A 21,563-nucleotide genomic window follows, 5' to 3' on the forward strand; every position below is an offset into this window, starting at 1 on the left:
TCTCTTAAAATAATGCAGTTTGCCTGGTGTAGACCCGCACCCCCCGCCAGCAGTGTTCATAGAAACAGCAAAGAGGGGTCACTTTCTTCTGTACAGGCTAACTGTCAATGCTGTCTTGGATAGAGGCTTCAGTTCTGCTGCTGTAGTATGACTTATGGAATCCATTGATTTTGCACATGTTGCATCCCGCATGGTGTGGACTGAGGTTTTGCTGCCACTGCTGTGGTTTCTAGATAATGACAATAGCAGCAGTGGCTTGCTCAGTGAGACAAAATCACTATACCGGTACTAGCTTCCTAGTAGGTGTGCTGCTGCCATTGACTGGGAGAGGGAGAGGAGAAACAAGATAGTGGAGAGGCTGATGAAGTATAAATGCACTGTTGCACCCACACCATCTTGGCCTCTCCATTGCCTCCATGACACTCCTTCTCTGGTCTATTTCAGTATAGGGTTTGTTGTTGCGTGGCGATACCCAGATCCCTCGAGTAAATGAAGACACAGTACACGGTGAATAAGGTTAATGGGCATAAAAGGCCACAACTTTATTGATTACGGATGTAGAGAGGTATTGGCTTAGGCATTGGATCTAACCGACTATATCCGACTCCAGCCCAGTGTGCTGGCAGTCTGTGAAGGGTTAACCGCCATTGGGTGGGCCCTGCGATGCAGATCAACTAGGAACTCACCCTGAGGCCACTGATAGGGGGCGTGCCTCAGGTCCTCACCTACCACGGCTTTGGACATGGCTATGCCCCCGGACTCCTTAAGGGAGTACCCTTCAGCATTTTGGGGGAGGTGATGGCAGCACCCTCCCCCCACCTGTAACCTTTCAAAGATAATCCAATGCCTAACTGCCAAAACCAAAGTTGTGACGAGTTGCTACGAGGTAGGCGAAAACCACAAGGCCAGAGCCAATTTGCCAAGTGGGAAAAATTCCTACCAACCCCGAGGTCCATCGCAACCTTCCCTCCCGCTATGCTAGAAGAGACTTTGTTGTTTTAGAACTGGCTTCGATTAGGCTGTCCCTTTTCAAGACCCTACTAGCTCCCTTCCACTTTCTGGAAACAGTCAATCAGGCAAATGTCCATCTGGAATTAGCATTCGGTCTGAATTTCATCCCTGTTGGTTCAGAAATCTTAACAATAATATTATTAATAATGCCTGCTTTTTTTAAGGGAACGGGTTGCCAAATAAATCAGGACATTCAGCAACGAACAATTTAGCAGCTAGTAAACAGGCCTGCTTATATAATACCTGGATTTTCCTCAGCTATGGTTCATCTTATCAGCTTCCATGCTTCCCATTAAAAATGTGCCACAGTCTAAAATGATTTGATATACATTGAACACTGTAACCAACAAGATTGCAATTCCCTCACTAAAGAGAAAGAGGGACAAGACTGCAATTACAATATAGTTACATATGTAAATCACTACTGTAAAAAATAGATAATTCCAGAATGTTTCATCACAGAAATGTTTCATTTCAAATATTTTGTCAACTTCTGTTGATCTTTAGCCACACACATGCATAGAGAAGCCCTTAGCCTCAATGGCATTTAAATGCTCACAGCAAATGTATGCTATGTCTCCTTTTCTAGTCTTATGCTATTTAAATATGGCTCATTACTATAGCAACACAAATCATTTTATTTTTCTATGTGTCTCTTAGAATATATATTCAAGTTTATTGAGCCAGGCTAGCAACTGTTAATCTGGTTTACGCAAAGATATTTAAATAGTAGGTATTCCTCATTATCTCTAGTGGTGTGTCTAATCTGTTTCTATACTCTCCAACAGTACAATCCTATGCATATCTACTCAGAAGTAGAAGTAGCAACCCCACTGTGTTCAATGGGACTCATTCTCAAGTCGGAAACTCAATTTTGAGAATGTGAAGTCTGAAATGAGAAATCTTGGCAAGAATCTCAGCTAAAGACTATTTAGCATTAAGATTTATGGCCCCACTTTTGAGGCAAAATGACTACTTTAAGCTTTTAATACCTTAACCTTCAAGCTGGACACTGAAGAAGTAATAATTGCCCATGTTATGGTATAATTATATATCTTTTAAAAAAATATTCTTACCTTTGACAGAGAAGCCAACACTCCCTGCCACCACCCTACTCATACAATCACCCGTTGCAGATAATGGAACACATCTGAATGAAGTTTTAATGAATGGTAGTGAGTAGTGCTGTTGTCTAAACCACTGGACCGCTTGGGCTTGCCGCGACCGGGTGAGCTCCCATTGCTCTGTCCCAGCTCCTGCCAACCTAGCAGTTCGAAAGCATGCCAGTGCAAGTAGATAAATAGGTACTGCTGCAGCAGAAAGGTAAACAGTGTTTCCATGGTGTTCCATTGTGCCAGTAGCAGTTTAGTCATGCTGGCCACATGACCCAGAAAGCTGTCTGTGGACAAACGCTGGCTTCCTCGGCCTGAAAATCAAATGAGCGCCGTAACCCCATAGTCGCCTTTGACTGGACTTAACTGTCCAGGGGTCCTTTGCCTTTACCCTTTAGTGAGTAGTTCATTCTGGGTCTGTGATGAGAAGTGGGATCCTCTTAATGGATGGTCCTGGTTGTGGGCAGGCCCTCAAGCCACTCCCCCCTGGCATGGGAGGAGTCATTACCATCATTCCAGGGTGGCACCAAAATTACCCAGGGCCAATTGCCCTATCGATCTGAAGGGTAATAGTGAGGAGGAGTTTAAAAGCAGCAGCGCACGCATGCCAAGCACTTGCTTCGTGCTGCTAAACATCCGCCCACCCTCCCCTTTTTTGTTGTGTTGTTTTAGGTGTATTCTGGCCTTGCTTTGAACTTCGGTTGGTTGCCTGCCTTGGGATGGGGACCGGGTAGGAATTTTTCCATTTGACAAAATTGGCACTGGTCACTTGGTTTTCGCCTACCTCTTAGCAATCGTCACAACTTTGTAAGGTTTGGCGGTTAGGCATTGGAATATTGCTGGAGAAGAGAGGAGGGGAGGTCAGACATCGCCTGCCCCTCCATTGACCAAGGGTATTCTGTTAAAGGAATCTGGGGTCTGGATACTGTCCGAAGTCCGCTTGAGGGGGTAGGGCCATGCCAGGCATCAGGGAACACCAGGTAGATGCAGGCGGGGTCCCCCGAAGCATTCTACCCTTTGGGTAGTTTACCCTTACAGAGTTCCTGCAAAGGGGGCAGGAGTCAGAAATAGTATTTAGCCAATGCCTAAGCCAATACCGTTCACATTTTTAATCAATAAAGTTGTGGCCAAAATTTGCCCAATATCCTTAAACTTAAAATTCAGTGTCCGTGTGAAGTTCTTTATTCTAACAGGGGGTTTGGCTTGGGGGTCTTGACATGCAACACAGAATACTAGATGAATTATCTGCCTGGTACAAGGGTATGCCCATCTCCTTGAAGGTGCTGGGTAGGCATCAATGGTCACAGTGCATGCTGACACCAATGGCATGTAGAAATGTAGTTGTGAGCTTACTGACATTTATGTTCTTTTGCTCTGACCCTAAAGTTGCATCGGCTCATCCTTTCCAAACATATCAAGACAAGTGCTGTAAACAGTAATTATATTGTGGACATTTTATCCCAATCATTAACATGTCCTGAGTGTGTACCCATATGAAAAGAGGCATTCATTCCTGGAGCAATATATGGACAATTTTCTTTCAGATTTTTAGATAAATGAAGATGTCTGAAACTACTAATGAATAATGTTTCATGTATGAAAGAAGGAGGGTATTACAGAGTGCAGGGGGGTGACACAAAGTGTCCATGTTGAAAGGCACATCACTATGAAGAGAATGGTAATAAAGGATAATAGTTTAAAAGTAATTAACTACAAATCAAAACAATATAAAAACCAAATATATTAAAATACAGACAGTAAAAAACACAGCACTATTAAAAGCCCTTCCCTTAAAATAGTCACTTCCCAAAAACCTGTTGAAATAAAATGATATTCATTTGCAGGCAAAGGACAAGGAGAGAGGCAGAATAGTCTCTCTATGAAGGGAGGTTCAACGTCTGGGAGGACCCACCAAGAAGGCCCTCTCATGCATCCTCACCAAACATTAGTCATGAAGGACATCCATACAAATATTAATAACAAGACAAATGTGTATAGTCTTGTCCATAGTACTGCTTTGACCCCAAGTAGCCCTACAGAACTTATTTCAATATATAGCAACAGTGAGCACAAACTATCTAATCTCCGAAAACATTACAGTATGATACCAATGATGGTGGAGGCAGGTGGAGGAGATATCTGCAAAATATGTACAACATGACATTTTCCCATCTTCGTCACCCTTCTGCTAAAGTGCCTTGGGTGTAATTGCCTGCAGCACTTGAAACAATCTTAAAAAGTGTAATAACAGGGAAAGAAAAGAACAAAACACTTCACGTGGGATTAAAGGACCCTACAAAGGCACACACAGGTAGGGAAAGCATTTTCTAAGCATTATGTAGCAGTGATTGGGAAAAAAAAGGGGGGGAACCATTCATTTAAAAAGAAAAAGAAAATCAACAGAAGCCTTATCAAAAACACACTTACTGTGTGTTATAATTTTCACATGGTGCCAACTAGTTCTGTTGACTTAAATGATGTGCTTAAATTTTCAAAACAACCACCACCGCCTCATATGGCCTGTAGCCTACTTCAGAAACAGGAAAATAATTTGTCAGCAGATAATTAATAATGCAGTCAAGCCATTTTTCTCTGTAACTTGCTCATTATAACAAGGCGGCCTAATTATTGCACTAAGCAAACAGACATATAGCATGGCATACAACTGATTCTGATCATTTAGTTTTGTAATAGATTACATTTCAATTTTGTTTGGAGAAAACAGGAGTACTTCACAAAATTCCAGAAAGATTTCAATCATTTTGGACCTTCTTAATTTTGCTTCTAGAATTCAAAATACTTGCACATTTTAAAAACTATATATCCAATTCTGGGGGGGGGGGACCCAATCTGATGAAATGGTTTTAATTAAATAGGCAAATTGAAAAAGGTTAAGAATGAGAGAAAATGGCTGCACTTCAAAGCTTCCTGCGATCTGATGTGTACAGAGCCCTTTCACTGCACTGAGCTTATAACGTTATTTTCTCCCAGAATGTTTAGTTCACCACACTATTAGCTAGCACATCTACCTAGAGCACCACAATAATTTATGTATCTGTTGTGTTCTGTTCTGTCTTTCTGTACTTAACAACCCGGAATGACTAACAGTGAATACATAGATACATAGATAGATAGATAGATAGATACATACATACATACATACATACAATTACAAGATGAAAATAGACGAACCTATAAATACCGTAGTGTTGCACCCAATCTCCGAACGGTGTAAGATTCCTGGGGTCTTGAGGCTTACTGAGGGTACATGTTTACTTTGGCAATTAGGCACAGTTGAGACTGTAGTGTCTTTATGATATAGGGTTTGTTTACACCTATAAACAACCTGAATGTACATTGGAGAGAAGGCTCAGAGCATTCACATTTCAAGATGATTCTTTGCTTCTCTCTTAGGAGTAGCAGGCTTAGGTCTACAAACAGAGGACCTCGCCATGCTGCTTTCCCCTTCGTTCCAGCCTGCTCCAGCCCACTCACCAAGAGTTCTGCCAGCCCCCTTTCCCCACGCTTTTCAAACCCCTTAATTTTCCTTCAGCCTACATTTTTACACAACATCTGTCAGCTCATCTTAATTCTCAAAGCACTGATTAAACCCTAGCACACAGGAAGCTAGAGGTGGCATCTTTGATGCAACATGACAAAATACAATGAAAAAGAAGGTTGTGAGGGTCTGGCAGCAAGCAGACCCAAGTGCCATTCTACTCCACTCTGCCTCAGCCAGAAGCAAACACAACTGGGTCAGAGGTAGAAATGCATGGTGATGGGTGGCAACAACACACTTACCAGAACTGAGCATATTGAGTGGCTTAACAATCAATTCTTCCTAGTGAATCCTGGGAATTGTAGCTCTTTGAGGGAAATGGGGATCTCCTAACAACCCTCAGCACCCTTAACAAACTAAACTTCCTGGGATTCTTAGGGGAAAGCCATGCTTGTTACAGCCAGTGTACTGCTATCACAATGGTAGCATCAATAGACAGCAATAAAAGTTCTTTACAAATTCTGAAATATTTCCCACTGATGAAACATTAGATATGAAGACCTCTCGATCTCCATTAAAACCTTTTTTCTACTGAGAATTATGTTTGGAAAAACAAGTATTTTAAATCCTTTTTACACCGAAAGTTAGGTTTAAATTGCTCTTAGATTGCAAGGCTTTAATTTTGTGAGTGCTCATATTTTAATCTTCAGTGGTTGCAACTGAGTACTCTCCTGTTAATATTTTAAAGAACGAGATTTGCAAACCTGTTCTCAAAAAGAAAGTTAACGTTTACTTGTAATTCAGATACATTATAGTCTGAACCCTGGAGCCTTTAATTATCCATTTCATTTTGCTAGCTATCTATGCTCTCTTTTCATTTATATCTGTATTGTGTTTGGGGGGAAAAGTGTGCCATCATATACTAGTACCTCATGAATATGCAGTGTGCTAATTTTATTAGAAATTTTTCCCCTGGCTAAAGGATACTGTTGCGCAGGGGTCAGCAAACTTTTGCAGCAGGAGGCCGGTCCACTGTCCCTCAGACCTTGTGGGGGGCTGGACTATTTTTTTTTTTTAAATGAACTAATTCCTATGCCCCACAAATAACCCAGAGATGCATTTTAAATAAAAGGACACATCTACTCATGTAAAAACATGCTGATTTCCGGACCGACTGTGGGCCAGATTTAGAAGGCGATTGGGCCGCATCTGGCCCCCGGGCCTTAGTTTGGGGACCCCTGCTGTTGCATGTCACCACAATGTCCAAGTGGTGTGAGATTGCAGGAGTCCCAGACATTTACCCAGGGTCTGTGTTTCCTTTTGGGAATGAGGCACAGCAGAGACTGTGGTATCTTTATGATATAAGGAGTATTTACACATATATAAAGCCTGCGTCTATGATGGAGGGAGCAATCACACCCAATTAGGGTCTTGTTTCTCCCATAGCTGCAGCACTATAAAACATCATGGTCTGCCTCTCTGGATTTCCAGTTTTCGGCTTTACTCCTCGGTCACGTCACTTTTCCTCATCTCGCTAAACTCTGGCTTTATCTGAAGGGAGTGGTCCCCACCTATTTGCAATCTCACACCAAGCCTCCATCACCTTAACCTTAACCCAGGATGCTAGCCTGGTTTAATTAGCTTTTAACACTTGCCAGATCCAGGGTTTATAGAGGTCTGGCAAACATTTTAACACCCCATGACTTGATTAAATTCTAACACTTCCTGGATCCAGGGATTAAAGGTGACTAGCACCCACAAACTCAAAGCAAGGTTATGGGGGTAAGGCTTTTGAGCAGGTGGTTGCAGTACAGATCCAGGTGCTCTTGGATGCAACTGATTTTCTAGATCCATTTCAATCAGGATTTAAACCTGGTTTAGGCACAGAAACTGATTTGGTCACCACCCTGTATGTTCACCTCTGTCTCTGTCTGAAGTAGGCTACTACTAACAATCCAGTTAATCAATTAGGGATTTAATGAAAATACAGGAGAGGTTGATTATTTTTATTTTTATTTAAGAGTTAAACTTCTCTACCACCCAGTAACCAAAGTTGCCTTGTGGCTTACAAATAGCAGTTAAAACCACAAAACAGAGCAATACCTAAAATCTAAAGCAGAAGAATCAGATTCTATTACAAAACAGAATACAAGCAGCATCAGAGGATAACTTTAGTTTAAAAGGTTCAAGAAACACTTTTTAAAAAAAAAATCATGGGAGAATATAAAGGTACATCTGACACTAAAAAGACCACAGTGAGGGTACCAAGAGACTGGTGAGGGGGTTCAGAATTTTTGTGCCCTATTTTGTGCCCGGTTTTGATAGCTTCTCATCTCGGTTGGTGAGTGTCCTTGGAGAAGTGCCTCAGAAGATGACCTTAGAGGGTAGGCAGATATGAAAGTGGGAAGATTCCCTTTCAGGCAACCAGGCCCCATGCTGCTTAGGGATTCAAAGTAATAATCTTAACTATTGGTTAATGCACATATTTCAATAGTATAATAGGGGACATTTTTCTTAAACTTTACTCCTGTTTTACTTTTCTGACATGTATCTATTCATACTCGCCTCCCAAGTAGAGGGAACAGAAAACCACTGAGGTGGTTGAGACAAGCTGATTAATAGTAGATTATTTACAGAATAAGAAGATTGTGATAAGAGTGCAATAATGTATCACAATGGAAGTGATATCTCAATCTCCGATTACTCTGTTGTCAGATTGGGTATTCTGTCACCAAATCTGTATTGTAGCAGCTTAAATATGTTCTTAAAAATAAAATAAAAACTCACCAAGTGAGGTTGCAAAAAAGCTTTTATCATAATGCATTAAAGTCAAACATCCATTAGTTCAGACAACCTAGGCTGATTGAAAGGGAGTACTTTATCTATAACAATAAAGCCTTGTTCAAATAACAGTGTCTGTTCTGATATGAGATATTCCAGTAGCACAAAAAAATAGTTTTCTTTGATTGAGGATTTAGCTGTATTTCATCTTTTTCAGAGATATGGAAATTTTTAAATAAAATCTATTGTTCTTAGTATAGGGAAGATTTCTGAAAGCCTGGATTTACTGTTTTATTAAGTTTCTGGAATGGCTTTTTTTTCTTGCTAACAAAATTCAAGAAAGTGGCAAAATTATTTTATCGAGAACTAGGGACTCAGCTCTACAGCTGCAAATAAACATTTTTAATGTGTTGTAAAACACAATATACAAATGTAGCACTAGAGGGTGAAAGTGAGCTATGCCAAATTCAATTTATTTTTCAAAACTTTTTTAAAAAATCATTTTCACAGTGTTTTTTTATATGTGTGTACATTCCACCTAGCTTTCTTCAGCTACTGAGTCCACCTTGTGCACGTGATTCTGGTAAAAGCCAGCTGAAAGCATTGATTCTCCAGAGAACAATTTCCACAGATATGCATCACTGCATCAGTTCACTTAAACTTACATGCAAGATTTTATCTTACTTTGGGTGACATTTATTTTTCAAAATGAGTGCAACTTCGCTTGCGATACTCACCAAAGTTCACAGATTGCAATCCCACTTTCCTTTCTGTTGCTAACAGCGTATTCGGGAATCAACTGTAATTTTATGAGGCAGGCATTGATTTCTTTGTGGGATATCTCTGCTTGTTGACAGGAAGTGACTCTTTGAATTGGCATGAAATCCCGATGAGTTCATTTCAACAACAACAAAAAGTGTTCAGAGCCTACTGTTCCTTTTTAACTCTTCCCATGTATTACAAACATAACTTCAGCCACAGGGACCCTTTCAATGATTTTGACTAAATGATAATTTTATGATGGTTGAATTTTATAAACCTCAGACACAATAGCAATGGAATGGACTTCTACAGTTGCAGAACTGTGGCAAGCTATCTTTGTCTCTTATATTGAAGTGTTTTTATTCACATGGCCTATTTTGAGGCTCCTAGATAAGAACCAGTGTGGTGTAGTGATTAAGAGCAGTAGACTTGTAATCTGGTGAACCGGGTTCATGTCTCTACTCCTCCACATGCAGCTGCTGGGTGACCTTGGGCTAGTCACACTTCTTTGAACTCACTCACCTCACAGAGTGTTTGTTGTGGGGGAGGAAGGGAAAGGAGAATGTTAGCCGCTTTGAGACTCCTTTAGGTAGTGATAAAGCGGGATATCAAATCCAAACTCCTCCTCCTCCTCCTCCTCCTCTTCTTCTTCTTCTTCTTCTTCTTCTTCTTCTTCTTCTTCTTCTTCTTCTTCTTCTTCTTCTTCTTCTTTTTCTTTCTGTGTTGCCTTTTCTATCCAATAGGTTTGCCTATATATGTGGATATGTGGAAAAGGATACCATGAGTGAAGAAAAGTTTTGTTCAACCTTTTCTTTAAATTCACCATTTAATTTTTTGTCTTCTCTCTGCTATAATCCCTGAAATTTTGAACAAGGTATAACTAGTTACCATTCCACAATTTATAACTATTTCCTCACCTGATATCAGCTTTCATTGTGTCACATTGTTGGATTTGTCTTGACGAGTGAAATAAAGGTAGTCACATTAATCTCATTCTAATTCCACTTTTATTTGATTTCAACTGTTTCTTTTTTCTTGCAGACTTGGGCCTTTGACAATATTGTGTGGTGAAGGGGAATGAAGAATGTTTTGAGAGTTAATTTTATTGTATACTATTATATTCTAATTCCAAGCCGGAATTAAGATTGCCGGAAGAAATATCAACAACCTCCGATATGCTGATGACACAACCTTGATGGCAGAAAGTTAGGAGGAACTAAAGAACCTTTTAATGAGGGTGGAAGAGGACAGCGCAAAATATGGTCTGAAGCTCAACATAAAAAAAAAAACCCAAGATCATTGCCACTGGTCCCGTCACCTCTTGGCAAATAGAAGGGGAAGAAATGGAGGCAGTGAGAGATTTTATTTTCTTGGGCTCCATGATCACTGCAGATGGTGACAGCAGTCACGAAATTAAAAGACGCCTGCTTCTTGGGAGAAAAGCAATGACAAACCTAGACAGAATCTTAAATTGTGAATGCTCACTGGAAAGACAGAACTTGAAGCTGAGGCTCCAATACTTTGGCCACCTCATGAGAAGAAAAGACTCCATGGAAAAGACCCTGATGCTGGGAAAGATGGAGGGCACAAGGAGAAGGGGACGACAGAGGATGAGATGGTTGGACAGTGTGTTCTCAGAGCTACCAACATGTGTTTGACCAAACTGTGAGAGGCAGTGGAAGACAGGAGTGCCTGGTGTGCTCTGGTCCATGGGGTCACGAAGAGTCAGACACGACTAAACAACTAAACAACAACAACATATTCTAATAGATTATTGAATAGTACATTATTTGATATAAATTGTTCCAATTTAAAGTTTGGTTTTATTATGACTATAGGTATTGAATTAGATTATTATAAGGTGTGTGTTCTTTGTTGTATATTTTGTTGCTGTAAGCTGCCTTGTGTATGGTAATATAAAAAGGTGGTTTGCAAATTAAAAGTGAAATGAATGTTTTAATGCTGTAACCCGCTATGAGAATAGGGTAAAGGACAGAATCATCATCACCATCTCTTATCCTATCCTGTTCTATTGGAACCTATTTTGTGTGTGTGATGTGTGTGTTCAAATAAATGTTATAAGAGACATTCAACAGATACCATGCTAAGCCTTTCTAACAATTTGCCCATATCAGCCTCTATTCTTGCATAGGAGGTTGACACAGTCATAATTCCATACTACAAAAAAACCAAACAGTAAGGATTCATCAGAGTGAAGTTGAACCCAAGTAGCTTTATCTCCACAAGCAGCTCCATGAACGAACATAACATAGAGATCCCACTGACCATCTCCCATGACCTGAGAAACACCAGGTGCTGCCCTTTAGTAAGTCACACCCTTGACTCATTTGGCTCAGTTTTGTCTACATTAGCTAAGAGTGGCTTTTCTAGGTTTTGGACAAGAGTCTTTTCCAGGCCTACTTAGAGATGCCAGGACTTGAATCTGAGACCCTCTGCATACAAAACATATATTCTACCAGTGGAACACTGCTTGTCACCAGTAGCACAATAATTTGCACAGTGTCTATCATGTCCCTCAATCACCTGTCACATTGTCCATGCAGAACCTCATACAGTATTACACACCATTCCTTTTTTCTGCATCCCTTTCTTTATAAAAGTCAAGTGTAGAAATGTGATGAAGAAGGCTTTACAACACAAACAAATTTTGCACATATTCTTAGTCATCTGTCACTTCATGTGGGAGCTCAGCCTGAGCACAGCTCCTAATTTCAGAGCTCTGCGGAAGCTGCACATACAAGTGGTGCTGAAAGGGAAGCTGTCAAGTTGGATTTAGAATCCAGAAATTATGTGTATTTTCAAATCCCTATTCCATACAGCAGCCAGTACAGATTTTAATTTTCTTTTCAAAAGCATGAGGCATCATGGCAGATAAACATCCCAATATGTGTGTAAATATCAGTCTGCTCACAATCATAACTATGGCATATGGGACCACTCTTTCTGATCAAATATTTAGTGATTTGCCAAGACAGACGTTAAGGAAATAAAGCTTTCTGAGCTGAAGCAAAACCCCAGTGTCCATGCACAATGTGCCTGAAGTATGACCTACAGAGTCAGGCCAGCAGTTGCCAAAGGTGAGCACAAGAATGTCCCACTTTTGACAAATATTGTGGCAACCAGTTAGACAGCTAAGCAGCTGGAATTTCCAGGTTTGATAAGAAGAGAAACCTAGGCTGCAATGCTAACTCCACTCAACCAAGAGTATGTCTCAATGAATTAAATGGGATTTACTTCTGAGTAGACATGCTTAGGGCTGAAGTCTAAGTCTCTGAGCCACAATATATGTTGATTGTCCCAGCCCTTTAAGCCTTTTCAGTGGCATTTGTGCTTGAACATTGTTCTGAATATTTTAGCCCAAATCTCCACCATCTTTCTGTGACTATGGCCTTTCAGTACTTGATGACAGTTTCACTTTTTAATGTATTAATTGCAGAATTCATACATAGACCGTTGAAGTGGGACAGATATAATTTTTGTAAATGGCATACAGTCATACCTCGGTTTAAGTACGCCTCGGTTTGACTATTTTCAGTTTAAGTACTCCGCGGACCTGTCTGGAACAGATTAATCCACTTTCCATTACTTTCAATGGGAAAGTTCACTGCAGGTTAAGTACGCTTCAGGTTAAGTACAGACTTCCAGAACCAATTGTGTTTGTAAACCGAGGTACCACTGTATTGTGATTTTTGTTTTATTTGTAATATGATTTTGCATATTTGTTTGTTGTGTTGTGACCTGCAGAGGAAACATTTTTATGATGAAGGGTGGGGTATACATTCACTGAATAAATAGATAGGGTTTAATCAAGACAAATACCATTTCTGTAGAGTCTGGTGGGTTTTTTTTTGGGGGGGGGGGTTTAATCAGAACTGCAATGGAAACTATTTTCAGATATTAATATATTTTCCCTACAGCTCAGATAGCACAATTTCATATTTGGAGGCAGTAAATCAGCACATTTTAAATATGCCACAAAAATGTCATTCATAATAGGCATCACTGAATATGACATAATAGGCATCACTGAAACCTGGTGGGATGAGTCTCATGACTGGAATGTAGTAATAGAGGGATACAATCTATTTAAGAGAAATAGACCAAACAGGAAAGGAGGAGGAGTAGCTTTATATGTTAGGGATATGTATACCTGTGAAGAGATCCAGGATTTAAAACTTCAAAGCCAAATTGAGAGTATCTGGGTCAAAATTAAGGGAGAGAAAAACAACAGTGATCTCATTGTGGGAGTTTACTATAGATCCCCAAGCCAAACTGAGGACACAGATGATGCCTTCCTGGAACAGATGGCCAAGCATTCCAAAGGAAGTGAGATAGTAGTAATGGGGGATTTCAACTATCCTGATATTTGTTGGATGTCAAACTCAGCCAAGAGCATAAGGTCGAACAGATTCCTCACTGGCCTTGCAGACAACTTCATTGTCCAGAAAGTGGGAGAAGCAACAAGAGGATCAGCCATTTTAGATCTGGTCCTAACCAATAGTGATGACTTGGTTAGTGGGGTAGAAGTGGCAGGATCATTAGGTGGGAGTGACCATGCTCTTCTGGAGTTTATTATCCAGCGGAAAGGAGCAACCAAGCATACTAAGGTCCAAATTCTAGACTTTAAGAAAGCCGACTTCAGAAAACTTAGGGAAACGCTGGGTGAAATCCCATGGACAGTAATACTAAAAGGGAAGGGAGTTCATGATGGTTGGGAGTTTGTTAAAAGGGAGATATTAAAAGCACAACTTCAGGCAATACCAATGAGACGGAAACATGGAAGGTGCCTAAAGAAGCCAGGCTGGCTATCTAAAGAACTTTTGACTGAGTTAAGATTTAAAAGGGATATGTACAAAAAATGGAAAAGGGGGGAAATCTCCAGAGAGGAATTCAAACATATAGCCAGCATGTGTAGAGACAAAGTCAGAAAAGCTAAAGCACAGAATGAACTCAGGCTCGCTAGAGAGGTTAAAAGCAACAAAAAGGGCTTTTATGGGTATGTCCGTAGCAAAAGGAAAAACAAGGAAACAGTGGGGTCACTCAGAGGAGAAGATGGTGAAATGCAAACAGGGGACAGAGAAAGGGCAGAACTCCTCAATGCCTTCTTTGCCTCAGTCTTCTCCAAGAAAGAAAACAACGCCCGACCTGAAGAATATGGAGCAGATGATTCAGCAGGGGAAACACAGCCCAGAATGAGTAAGGAGGTAGTACAAGAATACTTGGCTAGTTTAGATGTATTCAAGTCTCCAGGGCCAGATGAACTACATCCAAGAGTATTAAAAGAACTGGCAGAGGTGATTTCAGAACCACTGGCAATAATCTTTGAAAATTCCTGGAGAACAGGCGAAGTTCCAGCAGACTGGAGGAGGGCAAATGTTGTCCCTATTTTCAAAAAGGGGAAAAGAGAGGACCCAAACAATTACCGCCCAGTCAGCCTGACATCAATACCAGGAAAGATTCTAGAGCAGATCATTAAGCAAACAGTCTGTGAGCACCTAGAAAGAAACTCTGTGATCACTAAAAGTCAGCATGGGTTCCTGAAAAATAAGTCATGTCAGACTAATCTGATCTCATTTTTTGACAGAATTACAAGCCTGGTAGATGAAGGGAACGCTGTGGATGTAGCCTATCTTGATTTCAGCAAGGCCTTTGACAAGGTGCCCCATGATATTCTTGTAAAGAAGCTGGTAAAATGTGGGCTAGACAATGCTACCATTCAGTGGATTTGTAACTGGCTTACTGACCGAACCCAAAGGGTGCTCATCAATGGCTCCTCCTCATCCTGGAGAGTAGTGACTAGTGGGGTGCCACAGGGTTCTGTCTTGGGCCCAGTCTTGTTCAACATCTTTATCAATGACTTGGATGATGGGCTTGAGGGCATCCTGAGCAAGTTTGCAGATGACACCAAATTGGGAGGGGTGGCTAACACCCCAGAGGACAGGATCACACTTCAGAATGACCTTAACAGATTAGACAACTGGGCCAAAGCAAACAAGATGAATTTTAACAAGGAGAAATGTAAAGTACTACACTTGGGCAAAAAAAATGAAAGGCACAAATACAGGATGGGAGACACCTGGCTTGAGAGCAGTACATGTGAAAAGGATCTAGGAGTCTTGGTAGACCACAAACTTGACATGAGTCAGCAGTGTGATGCAGCAGCTAAAAAAGCCAATGCAATTCTGGGCTGCATCAATAGGAGTATAGCATCTAGATCAAGGGAAGTAATAGTACCACTGTATTCTGCTCTGGTCAGACCTCACCTGGAGTACTGTGTCCAGTTCTGGGCACCACAGTTCAAGAAGGATACTGATAAGCTGGAACGTGTCCAGAAGAGGGCAACCAAAATGGTCAAAGGCCTGGAAACGATGCCTTATGAGGAACGGCTTAGGGAGCTGGGTATGTTTAGCCTGGAGAAGAGAAGGTTAAGGGGTGATATGATAACCATATTCAAATATATAAAAGGATGTCATATAGAGGAGGGAGAAAGGTTGTTTTCTGCTGCTCCAGAGAAGCGGACACGGAGCAATGGATTCAAACTACAAGAAAGAAAATTCCACCTAAACATTAGGAAGAACTTCCTGACAGTAAGAGCTGTTCGGCAGTGGAATTTGCTGCCAAGGAGTGTGGTGGAGTCTCCTTCTTTGGAGGTCTTTAAGCAGAGGCTTGACAGCCATCTGTCAGGAATGCTTTGATGGTGTTTCCTGCTTGGCAGGGGGTTGGACTGGATGGCCCTTGTGGTCTCTTCCAACTCTATGATTCTATAAATAACCAACAATATTAGACAAGTCACATAGATAGATGGAACAGAGGTTTCAGTCTTAGGTACAAATTCTGTACCTATTGATAAACCAAACATATAATGATAGGTAGCTTATGTATTAAATAGGTTGTAGAGTCACTTTGGGTTGCCTTGGGCAAGATAAAGTGACTAAGAAATTTAATAAATAGTTGTAATCATATTAATAATAATAACAACAGCTGAAGTGTGTAGATATTAGAGTCTTTGAATGACATTGATTCTTGTCCACTGCCCTGCATTCTGAAGAAACTCCCCAAACCCTGAACATATTTTTGGTATGACTCTTCTTCTGCATCAAGTCCCTAAAAGAGATGTAATAAAGTGTTTATAAATAATTGCACAGCAAAATAGAATATAAGCTATTCAATTTGCAACCACAAACATTGCTAGCCAAAGTAGGGGGAAATTATGAGCATGGCAAAACAATGCAGCTATTAAACCACATACAGACCACAGTGATTGAGATGGTGGATGAATAGACTTGGTGCATGTGGCAAAACACAAGCATTGACCTCTGTATACATCCTGGAACCCTGTGGCTTTTGAAAGCCACCATTAAGGTTTGCCACTCAGACCTTCTTTAAAAGGTGTGAAAGACTAATGATATAATAAGCAATTCATTCACATTTTAGAGAGGTTGCAGAGCAATTAAGCCTGTACGCACTTGCCCAAATTTGAATTAAAAAAATGCATGGCTACATTAAAAAAGGGGGGGCATCTCACATTGTGAACTCCTGTATCATGAAGTCATTGTGCCCAAATTTTCCTTCAGAGAAAAGGGAACTGGGAATCTGGAAAGGGGGCTAGCAACATTTCACTCAAAATCTCTTAATTTCTTTATGAGAAAAAGCAGAAGACAGACAAATTTGATTCGAACAGCCATGCTGTGCTGTGGTTTTTATAGAACTATTAGCAATGTAGGTAAACATTCTGATGATTTCAGTTTGATGCAATAAGCTAAGATGTTTGGTCAAACTCATGTTGGTAGCTTTGAGAACACTGTCCAACCATCTCGTCCTCTGTCGTCCCCTTCTCCTAGTGCACTCAATCTTTCCCAACATCAGGGATTTTTCCAGGGAGTCTTCTCTTCTCATGAGGTGGCCAAAGTATTGGAGCCTCAGCTTCACGATCTATCCTTCCAGGGAGCACTCAGGGCTGCTCTCCTTCAGAATGGATAGGTTTGATCTTCTTGCAGTCCATGGGACTCTCAAGAGTCTCCTCCAGCACCATAATCCAAAAGCATCCATTCTTCGGTGATCAGCCTTCTTTATGGTCCAGCTCTCACTTCCATACATCACTACTGGGAAAATCATAGCTTTAACTATGTGGACCTTTGTCGGCAAGGTGATGTCTCTGCTTTTTAAGATTCTGTCTAGGTTTGTCATTGCTTTTCTCCCAAGAAGCAGGCATCTTTTAATTTCGTGACTGCTGTCACCATCTGCAGTGATCATGGGACCCAAGAAAGTAAAATCTCTCACTGCCTCCATTTCTTCCCCTTCTATTTGCCAAGAGGTGACGGGACCAGTGGCCATGATCTTGGGTTTTTTGATGTTGAGCTTCAGACCATATTTTGCGCTCTCCTCTTTCACCCTCATTAGAAGGTTCTTTAATTCCTCCTCACTTTCTGCCATCAAGGTTGTGTCATCTGCATATCTGAGGTTGTTGATATTTCTTCCGGCAATCTTAATTCCGGCTTGGGATTCATCTAGTCCATGATTATATGGCTAAGATATGGCCATATAATTAGTGAATCAGTTGAATTAGATTGCTGTGAGAACTGTGGCAGACCCATATTTGGGGGCTCCCCCCCCCATTTCTGTAACACACCAAGTCTGTGTTATCTGGACATACAGTTGCATGTGTATGCATTTGCTGTTAAGGGTGTAACACCATTGGGTAGATTAGAATCCTCCCACAGCATAGCCATGCTAGCAATATAAATGTGCACTGTGCTGTCCTACCAGTCATCTGAATGGTAGATTCCTCCTCCTTACACAGCCAGTCAGACTGATTACAGCTGAATCGGGAACATGGTAAGCATTAGCAGAAGTTTCCCCTAAATGATCTCCTCTTCATTTGTCTCACTCTCCTAAGGCACACGGAGCTAATCATGTAGAAAGAGTACTTTCTTGTTTCTTATGTGATCTTTGGCCATGGCTTGGCGTAATTCTCCTCTCTAATAGGCAATGAAAAGGAGTTATAGTGCTGTTGGCAAAGAAACTAATGTTAGAATGTCACAAGCTAAATAGATCTGTCGTGGAACTTAAAAGGGATGGTGAGCATCATTTTAACTAGAGAGGAGTTATTGCTAATCAGAATAGCTAGAAATAGCCCTGTATTGCAAATTACCAGTTCTGAATAGAATCCATTGAGCGAATCCAAGCTCACGTCAGGCTCTTTGAGAGGACAAACTGCTATTACGAAAACAACTCTAAATTTTAGAGCCTACAATACTCTCAGTGAAATCCAGCACAGAGTTAGGTACTGAAAATTTTAGATCACAGATTACTATCACCAAAGTTACACACACTTAAGACAATTGATTTCAGTGGCCTTAAGCACACCTAACAGTGTTGGGCCTCTATAATGAATTTTGCCAAGTATCTTCCCCTTCAAGTCTAGTCATTCAAAGTCCTCAGGTTAAATAGACATTATGTATACAGTGGTACCTCGCAAGACGAATGCCCTGCAAGATGAATTTTTTGCAAGATAAATGCATCTTGCGATCTGATGGTGACTCGCAAGACGAATTCGTTTTGCAAAAAATTCGTCTTGCGGATCACGGTTTCCCATAGGAATGCATTGAAATTTAATTAATGCATTCCTATGGGCAAAAACAGAAATTTCAATGCATTCCTATGGGAAACCGTGATTCACAAGACGAATTTTTCGCAAAATGAATTGACTCACAGAACAAATTAAATTCGTCTTGCGAGGCACTGCTGTACATTGATTGAGTACCATGAATATTCCTTCTTTTGTAACATATCTATAAGTATCAGTGATCATAGCATAACATAGCATTATGTTGTTAGACAAACTATGTTGTTGTTTGTTTAGTCGTTTAGTCGTGTCCAACTCTTCATGACCCCATGTACCATAGCACGCCAGGCACTCCTGTCTTCCACTGCCTCCCGCAGTTTGGTCAACCTCATGTTCGTAGCTTCAAGAACACTGTCCAACCATCTCATCCTCTGTCGTCCCCTTCTCCTAGCGCCCTCAATCTTTCCCAACATCAGGGTCTTTTCCAGGGAGTCTTCTCTTCTCATGAGGTGGCCAAAGTATTGGAGCCTCAGCTTCACGAGCTGTCCTTCCAGTGAGCACTCAGGGCTGATTTCCATGGACAAAGACAACAGACAAACTATAGGAGTCAACATTTGTAATGTAGATAATATTCAGTTTATGAAAAAGAAAAATATTACAGGAGCAATTATGAAGGAAGGTACAGAAGAAAAGAACACTAAAAGTACCTGCTAAAAGTATCAAGATAGCACAATGTTCAGTCTAGTGCTGTGTATACTGATTAACAACAGTGGTATTGGTTATCAAGCCCAGCTCATTTCCAGCCAAGCTGCTTAAGATCCCTTTACTTGAAAAAAAAAAAAACACAAGTAACCTAGAACCATTCTCGGTAAAGTATCACTAGTGGATATATCCTTGACCAGGATGTAGGTTAAACACGGAATGACCAATATAACTTGCACTGGTTCAGCAAAACTGTGCTTTGAGTTCCTTTGGGATATGAATCCAGTTTTTTCTCAAGGTCTGCTGCCAAATGGCCACACATGTGCAAGAGCTTTAGCTAGGGCCTTTATACCAGAGTCCACTCTGTCACCCAGAAACTGATGCTAAACATTTGGTGACCCTCTGGAATGGCATTTTATGTGGCGCAATCTGTCAGGAAACTAGCAAAATTACATCTTGAACATTCCTGGAAACACTTTGGATCCTGGGCATAATGCAATGTGACCAGAGTTTGTGTTGGTAATTCGCCAGATATTTTGGCCATGTGTCACTCAATTATTCTACAGTACTCCTTAGCACAATTTCAGGATGGTAAACGACCTAGTAAAATTTTATTCCATTTTTTTTAAAAATTACCAGGTAAAACTAGAAATATTTCTTTTAAAGTGTCACCACAGTGACAACTGTACAAAATAAAACCCTTTTTTGTGCTAGAAGGTAGTTATTAGACAAAAATAGATCCAAGAATAAGCTTTTTTTATTTAATCAAAATTAACACATCTAGACAGCATGAAATATTTGCTGATTTGGGGCAGGTGGCAAAAATTATAGATTATGTGGAGAATGTCACACATGCACAGAAAAACAAGTGTTTTGATTGAAAAGAATCTGAGTTCCATGTTTATGTTAGATAATGCCTTGTCATTAAATTATAGGTTGTATTATATTCATTACGGACAGTGAGAGGGCATTGAAGCATAGCTAATCAATGTGTTTCCAGAAATCAATGTGAACTAGACACCCTATAATTAAATTATAATTATTCTCTGAATCAACACATTGCTATTAACTATAGAAAATTGTCATATACTTATAAATATTGATATTTACATTATTATTACTGTTGTACAATTATGATATTGTAAGACAAAATCAGAATAGAACTGCGTAAAATGGAAAAAAGAACCCTTTTAGTCCACATTAAATATAAAAAAGCAATGGAAATAAAAATGATGGAATCAGAAATAAAAAGATCTGGATGTGAAGAAGGAAATTAACTGAACATATGAATGAAGGGGGCAGATAAGGATGGCAATAGAGACAGGTGGTCTTCAGCGTCAGTTGAGGTTGGGAGTGGCATTGACAACCATATGAGGAACATGTTCAGGAAATTTCTTTCCCAGGAATTCCCAATGTGCTTGTAATTGCAACTTCTTTACTCCCGTCAAGATTAACATCAGAGCTATAGAAGAAATGTAGAAGACCACAAAGCTTGTGTCGTTTTTAAAATGAGCAAATCTTTTTCTATACCTCACTCATTAAAAGTAAGTATAGAGGACACATTAACTGAGCAATAATTCTGAAGCAGACACATATGATCTGACCTTCAGGGACCAGTCCATAGATGCACTCCAGAATCAGCATACTGATGGATTTTGTCTATGTCATTTTACATCATCACTACTTCTCACTCCCAGGATGTCTTGCTGCATTGATTTCATTACATATGATGCAAAGGTTCACACTGTTATGATGCTGAAATTATTATTATTTTTAAAAACAAGAAAAACAAGAAAAGAAGGCAGGCAGCCTGCTGAGACCGCCTCATAAGCACTCACAACCCAGACCATCTAGCATTTTTTAATGCACATTTAAAATGGGCTGCAGAGAAATGGAATGGTATGGACTTTAGTTCCATTCCCATGGCAAACAAGCCTGACACATATATTTTCATTGGGGCCATTCCTATGTACTTCGCTATGCAACTGATATGGCGCTGGCCATCTATCTGGTGTCCCCAATATGCAAACATCATGTTTAGAAAGGGGTCTATGCATGTAGAGCTGGATGTACATGGACACATTGTCCACACTACTGCTGCGCACAGCAC

The sequence above is a fragment of the Zootoca vivipara genome, chromosome 4 (genome assembly GCF_965207765.1).
Source record: "Zootoca vivipara chromosome 4, rZooViv2.hap1.1, whole genome shotgun sequence".
Lineage (NCBI taxonomy): Eukaryota > Metazoa > Chordata > Lepidosauria > Squamata > Lacertidae > Zootoca > Zootoca vivipara.